General features: G+C 38.5%; 1 non-coding gene across 1 annotated transcript; it reads left to right on the forward strand.

Annotated features, from left to right (window-relative positions):
- The first annotated feature begins 9,004 nt into the window (after positions 1 to 9,004).
- Positions 9,005 to 9,076, forward strand: TRNAN-GUU (transfer RNA asparagine (anticodon GUU)). The gene has a single exon. It is a non-coding gene; the product is annotated as a tRNA-Asn (tRNA).
- Positions 9,077 to 9,651: the final 575 nt, after the last annotated feature.

The raw sequence follows: 9,651 nt of genomic DNA on the forward strand, positions 1-9,651 counted from the left end.
TTCTGGTTTATGTCAATGCAGGAGATCGAATCCCTGAGTTCCTGTATTGATGATATAAAAGGTCAAGAGGAAAAACGACTCTTTCTCTATTTTAGAAAATACGAAGGAGTCCTCGGTTAGGCATTAGTAGTTGTAGAAAGACTGGATTATCAAACTCTATTGGTGAAGCAAGCCGTAAACAACTTCACAAGCATTTTTGACAATGCACACTTATATCAAATGTTTTTTTGTTTCCCAAAACAAATTTGGAATAAAAAAACATATCAATTGTGCTTATTTCCACCGTCAAGATCCATGGTGTGCTATTGACTACTGTGTGGGAATAAGGCCCATCATTACCAGTAGAGAAAACAACCACAATATTATTCTGCACCACATGAAATGCACCTACGGCTATAACATTTTTGAATAGATTTGGTGTATCAAAGGCCGACGACTATAACATCCTTAATGGCATCATCAAAGGCTGCAAGTATATCAGCATATGAGCATCCATCCTCAGAGTAGACCTTATAGGATGCAATCCTTGAAAGAAGAACTCCTCCCTTGCCTACTCTCTTTTCCAACCCATAATAACTTTCATTATCTACTAATCTTCCTCCCGTTGTTGTGGAGGTGTGAGTTCCAAGCCCCAGGGAGTCCCTTGTAGACCCATAAGTCCTAATTGGCCTTAGAAGATCATATAGGTCATTAGTAGTTAAGCCATCACAAATGGGGAAATTTGTTTTAGGATCTGTTATCACAAAACCAGTACTAGGGGCTGCAACCAAGCAAGGTTTCATGTAACTGTTTCAGACCATACTTTAGACTAGGAATTAGCCTTCCTAATCAGAGAGGGCTCTCTCACAGGCTTTTGATAGAGAATTAATCACAACAACAGAGGGCTAACTCTTCACACACTTATGAAAATAAAGCTGGTTGGACACACACCAAATTGGTCTTCATTGGGCTATGGAGTCTCTCACATTTAATAAACAAAATCACAGTCATCTCATGGAAGTCAAGGCTCTTTGCATCATCAGATATTCAAACACATTTTACCTAAACCAAAGCTTGCTAAACATACACGAAGTCAGAGCATTACAAATGAATTCTGAGTGATGTTCAAACATGCTTCACCAAAACCCACAGTTTGCCAAGCACACAGGAAGTCAGAGCATATAATATGAATTCTGAGGGATTGTGCTATAACAAGGCTGTAAAAAGAACATTAAGAAACTAAACCATCATCACATTTGAACAAAGTGATTCATTGAGAATCTTGAGAAGAAACAACCTGTTTTTCTATTACTGTAACAGTCTTTCCATAGACTCAAAAAAACTCTGTTTTGTATAAAAAGTCCAACCTTTTTTACATAAAAGTTATTCCTATATATAGCCAATCAAAACACTACTGCATGAGACTCCTCAACAAGCATGAAGGGAGCTCGGAATTTAGACATTAATGACCTTAACTATATCATAAACAAACTAATTGATTACAAGAGATATGGTGCTACGAAAACAGAGGACTCCATCACATTGGCACTTTAAGTCTTTCTCCTCGTATACTTTGCTGCGTTCTTAGAGCTTGCCACATGTAGCATTACAATAATAACCAAACCCAAACTGAAAGCAGATTCAATGTATGGACAGCTCCGGATACCTGATGCATATATGATTCATCAACCAATAAGAAAATGAAGCCTATATTCTCGGTTGCTGCCTCCCATCGATGTTCATGTATTAATGATCCAGTTTCAAGCCATTTAATCCTTGGATAGTCCCGTGTGACTGAAGAAAACTCATGATCTGGCCATCCCATAACTAGACAAGTATATCACTTAACACCTCAGTAGCTCTATCATAACCCTAAAAACTCGGACATAAAGTGAAACTTTCAATAAGAGACAAAACTTCACCTTTTCTTTGAATATTTACACCTGGCATCCTTTTTTAAATATCTGATTGACCTTCTATAACCTCCATGCTGGCATTAAGTCATCTCTTTAAATATTTGCTGACCTCAACATTCAAACTCAAGTTTTCAACATAGCCAGTCATCTACAGCAGTTTCGTAGCGCGCTACGAAACTGCTGTAGGTCATCAAAATTAAATACATGAACCTTAAAGCAACAATAACTCAAGTCTGTGATTTCTTCAGTCATTCTATACAGGTGTAAAGACATCAAAAAGTCTCAAAAAGCTTTAAAAAGACGATGGCCAAAATATATCAAAATTTGGAAAACACATCCCTTCTTGAATCATTTAGCTAGTTTGTCTAGCTTCTCTTTTAGGCTGATGACTTCTTCCTTCAACTTCTTGTTCTCTGCTCTTAGACCTGCATTTATTTGTTTCATAGTCTTCGCCTGCTTCAGAGCTGGCACTGTCCATACATAGGCATCAGATACTGAGCTAGCTTGACTGATCAAACTTGTTTTACCTTTCATTACAGCTTTCTTATAGCTTGTATATCTTACTGCCTTTTCTTTAAAAACATTTTGAACCTGAGGTATTTCCTTACTTGCTTCAGCTTGTTTCTTAATGGCAATCACATTTCCACTTTGACTGATAACAACCTTATTATCCTTGTTCTTGTTTTTAGCTGCTTGGACTATTTCAGAGAAGACTTCAAGTGCCTCTGTCCTAGGCATCTCTGAAGGTGCTTTCTCTTTCTGAGCTTTTTCCACTTCTTTCATTTGCCTTCTAGTCATTGGTCTGCGTGGTTTAAAGGCATACTCTTCACTTGGTTCTTCAAACTTTAATCTTTTAGAAGCCTTTGACTTCTTAGAACTTTCAGGTGAGGATTGTGTTAGATCAATATGCATTGGTGATACCAATTGATCTTGCTCAAGTTCAAGTGGTTCAATTTGGATTGGATGATCTTGCTCTAATTCAATGGCTTCAAGTAAGTCATTTAAACTACCCTTTGAAATAGGACTTTCTTCTACAGAGGCTGACTTTCCTTTTTCTTTGCTTAGCTGACCTCTAGTTCTCACCCTTGAAACCCTTTCAACTTCACTGGATTTAGTTTCATCTTTTCTTTTGTGAGTCTTCTGTTTTGATGACTGAGGTGTTTCCTTGGGAGATGACTTAGAGGTTTCCTTTTCAGATACTCTAGATGATTTTGAAGTTTTATCTACTGATGCTTCAGGTGTTTCTTTAACTGCTGGCTTAGGAGTTTTCTTCATTGATGCTTCAGGTGTTTCTTTAACTGTTACAGACCTCTCTGATTTCTTTGTTTTAGCTTTGGGCTTCTTATGGTCTGTGATTTCTCTCCTAATTTCAGCCAAAGTAGTTTCCTCACTCCTTTCTTCTCTTTCTCTTACAGGTAATGGAGTGAGGCCCGTTTTACTTGGGAAACCGGCCATAAACACAAATGAATCCCAGTCTTTACCAATTTTATGTAGGCTATCCAACACCAGCAATTTAACCAGACCATGATGAAAAAGAGATGTTTCATAAGCATCTTTCTTTAACTGAATCTTATCACACATCTTGCTAATACTCCTGAACAAGTAAAAAGGTATGTCTATTGAACTCTTACCAGTGAAGTGTAACAGCAGCTTGAAGTGGTATGAGTAGACTTTGTTGTACCTACCCTCACATGTCAGGTACTTCTGGATACATGTCAATAGCATAGCATAATTCTCCTTTAGATAGCTCCTTGGGACAGCTTTAGTGAGATCTTCATCTACATAAGGTGCCTTCAAGAACTCTTTACACGGACCCATGTCAAACTTGAAATTCTTGAACCACTCTTGGCCACCCCTCGGGATTTCTGTGATAGTAGAAATGACTTCAGGGGACACCGGAAACTCCAACATGGCCACCTTCGAATTCAGTCCAGTGAAGTTCAATGCAAATGCCTTGGTCACTTCTGCATGTCCACCCTTTAATTTTTCACAAAATCGCCAACAACCAGCACTTCGAAATGCCTTTGCTACCTCCTCATTTCCGAGAGTTACATCTAACCCCTCCGGCTCTGTTCTCACACATTTACCCGAACGGTGTTCCTTTCTTTCCATGCTTCTTTAAGTATTTTTACACAAGGGAATGACGGTGTTTTGCAGCACGAAAACAATCTTTAGCTGTAGAGAGCAGGCTCGCTTGCAGTAGTCCGTTTAAAACAAAGCTCAGGCTTTTCATAGAGCAAAAACATTCATATGATATGAAGAACTCATTATGGAATGACCACCCCCTATAACGTCCTACAAACTGACACACAACTATATGACTTCGGACCTTATGGCAAAATAATGGCTAATCATGACATAGAAAGGGTGTGAAAAGACAATCATAACCAGATTTGTGACTCACTACTCTCGGATTAGACATTCAGAGAAAAACGCTGCAAAAAACCCTGAAACTCCGATTTCGTAGCACGGGCAGTTCAAATTTAAGAGGATGCGCTACGAAATCGCTGACAAACAGAGCGCTACGAAAACACGCAAACATTATTTCGCAGCAAAACTGACCAATCACACCCACGCTGCAAAACTGCGCAAGTACCAAAGACATCATACCCGCGCTGCGAAACTGCGCAAAGTACCAATGACATGACATGACATAACTAACAATGATGGAGGGTGTCTAATGATCTTGCCTTTACACGAATTCTCATCCACAACTCTTGAATTTCAAATTTGAAATTGACATCAACTAACAAACCTATTTACAAGACCTCAATACTTTATAAAAACTTATGGACACTCTTATATACATGAACTATAGTTCCTAGTGATAACAGGATCCATAGACATAGAGAATACATCACCATCGTAATGAGCACTAATAAAATTTATGAGAATTTTTAAATGCAATCATTCAAGAATCAACGCTTCATCTACAGAGAATTTCTTGCTATGTGCATCAAGGAAAATAGAATATTGAGGAATTTCTTAACATACATGTTACAGTTAGTTGAATTGAAATTATCTCCCTCCATGCATTTCCATTTCCATATAGAAGGAATAGGTCACATTCCCTCATCATTGAAGCTTTCTAATTCTATCCAAACACCTACAGAAATCAAACCTTAAAACATTAACCTATAAGAATAACAATATATCAAATGAATCATGATGCCATGATACTCTTTCCATTTCTACCTGTGTCAAGAAGTTCAATAATCACAACACTTATAACTAGAGCATGCAATGTAGACTCATGACTACCTTTTGCATAATCTTCTTCCAGTTGTAGCAAATCACATGATCTCGTTGTATGTAGTTTATGAGTCCTACCGGGGAACACTGAAACAACCCCTGGCATTGTTGTCCAATACCAAAAATCACCAATTTCTTTAGTCCCGTAATAGTTATTTCTTTCTGGGAGAGAATGTAAAAATATAAATTGCTTTGACTAAATATAGTTTTATCTTATGAGCTACATATTTATCATAAACCACCCTATTTTTTGGTGAAGACAGATCAAAAGTTTAGAGACATGGCAATGGGGCATTCTTGGTAAAGTCCAAATAAGAATGGATTGAGAGTAAAATGTGTGATAATTGTAGTTAATTATTTATGCTATTTATGGCAAAGCTTCACCTGATTACTACTATTGGCTTGATGGGCCCTAACCTAGGTTCAACGTTAAGTAACCAAGCAAATCCCTACACTACTGGCCCTTTCGACATCAACCAATGGAGCACGGGCTGAACTCTCGCCCGAAGCAATATGGGGGGATGCAGGAACCAAGTTTCTGCACCTTGAGATGGTTGTGATGTTGGTTATTTTCCCTAACCCTCCTTTGCACAGATTAATAAGCCCTTTAGGGCTTATCAAAGTACTTCTCTTATTCGTCCTCGACGCCTCCGCGAAGGTTCCCAGTTGTACTTTGCAGGCCCTAAATAGATATATTAGGCACTTATGCGGCTTTGTAGCTACTCTTACTTCTATATATACCCAGATTCGCTTAAGTATTGGCTACTTTAACATGCACTTATGGTTATCTTCGCGTAAACATATATCTCTACTTGCGGTCATATAAAACATAGAAACATATAGATTCGCGCATCAGAGTAGCATTAAAACATAAACCCAATATTCAATATAACATAATCACATGCAATGAACACAAGTAAAATACATAGGTAATTTTAAGATACTCCTCTTTCTTATTGATTCAAATACCTAGTACAGATTATGACTACTATGTGCACACAACTACAGGGGTCTGCGCACTCAACTTTGGACTTCTACCATAGGCCTCTGTGCATGCAGTTGTAGAGCCTCTTCCTATGCTAAGACTCTTCGCTCTTAGCTCTCATAGACCCGTGCATAAAACATAACATGTCTCAACTATGAAATGGACTATCTTAGACTCCTCCAAGACCTCTCTTTTATACAATCCCATGGTTTGTGGACCATGGGTAGATCTCTAAAGCCAACATGCTTTTACACAAAAGAAGGGAAAAAACCCTTTATTGACTCTTGACATCTTTGCGCTCTGCAACCACAAAATGTGGAGACTTTACATTCCTTTACAAAAAACTTGGGACTTTAGCCCCAAAACTTGGGTTTCTAACCCCAAAATTTACCCTAGGGGACCTGTTCCCAACATGCCCCCAACAAAAATCTGATGACTCACCCTCGAGTCACTCGTAGACCTTCTCGGTAGAACAGATCAAAGTTCTTATTATCAAAATAATTTGAACTATTCCAAGAACCCAACATGCATTTTCTCGCATTGGGCTCTTTCATTAACTGATGGAAAGATCGGTTAGTCTGCCATTCTCCTCTTTCCGGTAAGATACTAATATGGCTCCGTGTGCTCCAAATTCTTACCCTTCGGAAGCAATCCAAAAGTTATTCAAAAGGTTTTTTTGACGTAGGTCTGCCTTGCTTGGGCATAGATTGGCTCAAATAGAGTCTCTTCTATCGCTCCAAAAGTAAAATATGACACTTCATACACCTAAAAGTTCATAGAGCGAAAAGAATCTATTTTGAGGTCCCCGTATTATACTCATTATGCCTGGCATTGAACAGAGCTGGGATTGACCATATCAATTAGATCCGTAATTCGAATCTGATCGAACTTAATCTTTGTCATGCTATTGTTCCCCAGAGAAACAAATTTATAGAGTAAGACTATTTCACATAGAATCTATTTCGTGGATTGGACGAATCGATAAACTCTCCTGAAAACCATTGGCGCACATGTAAACGAGGTGCTCTACCTTGCTGAGCTATAGCCCTTCCTTTCCAGTCTTGGTGATACACTACTATACTAACCAGATGGATCACTTTATGTCAAGGTAGATATTTCATGATCCAATACTATGATCCAATACATTCCAATAAGTTTGATCTGTGCCAGGGACACATACATTGTCTATACATTTAATTCGATTTCGATTTAGAATCGTTTATAAATCCAACTCTACCTATGAGAATAAATGACCCACTTAACTCAGTGGTTAGAGTATCGCTTTCATACGACGAGAGTCATTGGTTCAAATCCAATAGTAGGTAAACTTATTAGATGCCATCGAGTTTTCAATGGTATCTAATAAGTTTTACTCCACGTGTTTGGATCGAGGCGGAACATTGAATCCATTTTTCAGATCATTATAGAAAATGTTAAATAGAGACGGGGGGGCTAGCATTGATAGCCTCTAATCAGGTTCTAGCCCTTTTCAGAGCTAAATCAGCCTCAATTGCTTGTCTTTTCCCTTCGGCTCGAGCTAAGTCAGCTTTATCTATTCGAAAATTTTCCTGGGCTTCTTGGGGATTGATGTCAACATCTCTCTCTGCATTATTTACCAATATAGTTATTCTATCACTGTCTATCTTGGCGAAACCGCCCATCATAGCCATAGTGGACCACTGCCCATTGAGACGTATTTTCATAACTCCTATATCTACAACTGCCACAAGTGAAGCATGATTGGGTAATACGCCAATTTGACCACTATTAGTAGATAGAATTATTTCTTTAACTTCTGAATCCCAAATGACTCGATTAGGAGACAATACACGAAGATTTAGGGTCATTTTCACAATTAACTTTCCATGTTGGAGTTTATAGCCTTCGCGGTAGCTTCATCAATATTACCCACCAAATAAAAAGACTGTTCGATAAGACCATCTAATTCTCCAAAAAGGATCATTTGAAAACCTCTAATTGTTTCCATGAGACCCACATAGGTAATACTTCTATTACGGGCATTGGACAGGCTTCTACATATTTATTTATAAGATCTCTTCTAGATGTACGATTTCCCACCAAGCCTGCTAATCGGAGTGGATGTGTACGAGTTTTTTCCCTTATAGAGGCAGTAATACGATTAGCTACAAATAATGCATCGTTTCCATTATCTGTAATAATAACACAATAATCTGCATAGTTCAATGGAGCGGCAAAACCTCCACAGACCATGTCACCTAATACATCGAATAATATAATATCATATTCGTAAAATGCATTTAATTCTTTTAACAACTTTACAGTTTCTCCCACCACATATCCTCCACACGCGGCTCCTGCGGGTGGACCCCCTGCTTCCACACAATCCACCCCTCCATAACCCTTGTGAATTACATCTTCGGGCCAAATATCCTCATAATGATAATCCTTGGATTGTAAAGTATCTATAATTGTAGGTATTAGAAATCCTGTAAGAGTAAAAGTACTATCATGTTTGGGATCACACCCAATCTGTAACACTTTTTGACCATGTCTCACTAGAGCGACTGAGATATTACAACTAGTTGTTGATTTACCGATTCTGCCTTTCCCGTAAACTGCTATTTTCACCGCCAATCCTCCTTTATCTAAATCTAAAAGTTATCTCGTTATTTCAAGGTTCTATATAATCGAATTATTCTTTTTTTAAGTAATACCTAATATTGAATGGTAGCAATAATTATAGATCCTATTGTATTTATAGGTCAATACTCTAGGGTGGGGTGTCCAAGAGTTGATAAAAAACCTTATTGAGTTTCTCGTTTATACACTGATGACCATGGGTCGGTCCAAAGAACAAGAATCTTGCCCACATATGGGAACCCTCCGTTGTTCCTCAGTAGCTCAGTGGTAGAGCGGTCGGCTGTTAACTGATTGGTCGTAGGTTCGAATCCTACTTGGGGAGATCCATTTTATTCAAAATAAAGCTCGTTTTTACCATTAGGAGTAAGTCAAACGTTACCTGTCCTTATTCATAATATATGAATGCACAATCGCCACAGGATCAAGATAGGATCCCAGTCGTCCAGGAAAGGCAAAATGGAAACAACGGTCTCTTCGAAATACTGAAAAGTTCAGAGAAACAAATCCATTGTTCTCCTGATGTGATGACATTTCGAGAGCTGAAGGTGAAGAGGCCTCTATTTGCTCGACCTGTTACTAGTCACTCGACCCGTTACCAGCTGTTAGAACTATAAGTTTGTTCCCTGGCAGTCAGAATTGGATCCCTGCATGCTGTCAATCTATTTTCCCTCGGATTTGGAAGAATCTTTCGTTCTATAACCCTGATCTAAATCTAGTAATGAGGAAGATTTATAGGAGGTCAGACACAAATATGCTGGTTACTCTCGAACGTACCGGGTATCATTTTCGATAAATGACCCTTTTTGAAGACTAAGTTCCATAGCTTTGTGCTATCCCAATCATATCATAATCTCCCTACCCCCGAAAGGCCTCCCTTTTGTCCCCTTTGACATTTAC

This window comes from Pinus tabuliformis, chromosome 2_1 (assembly GCF_031772625.1).
Source record: "Pinus tabuliformis cultivar Carrire ecotype Pingquan chromosome 2_1, CPIR1, whole genome shotgun sequence".
In the NCBI taxonomy this organism is placed as follows: domain Eukaryota; kingdom Viridiplantae; phylum Streptophyta; class Pinopsida; order Pinales; family Pinaceae; genus Pinus; species Pinus tabuliformis.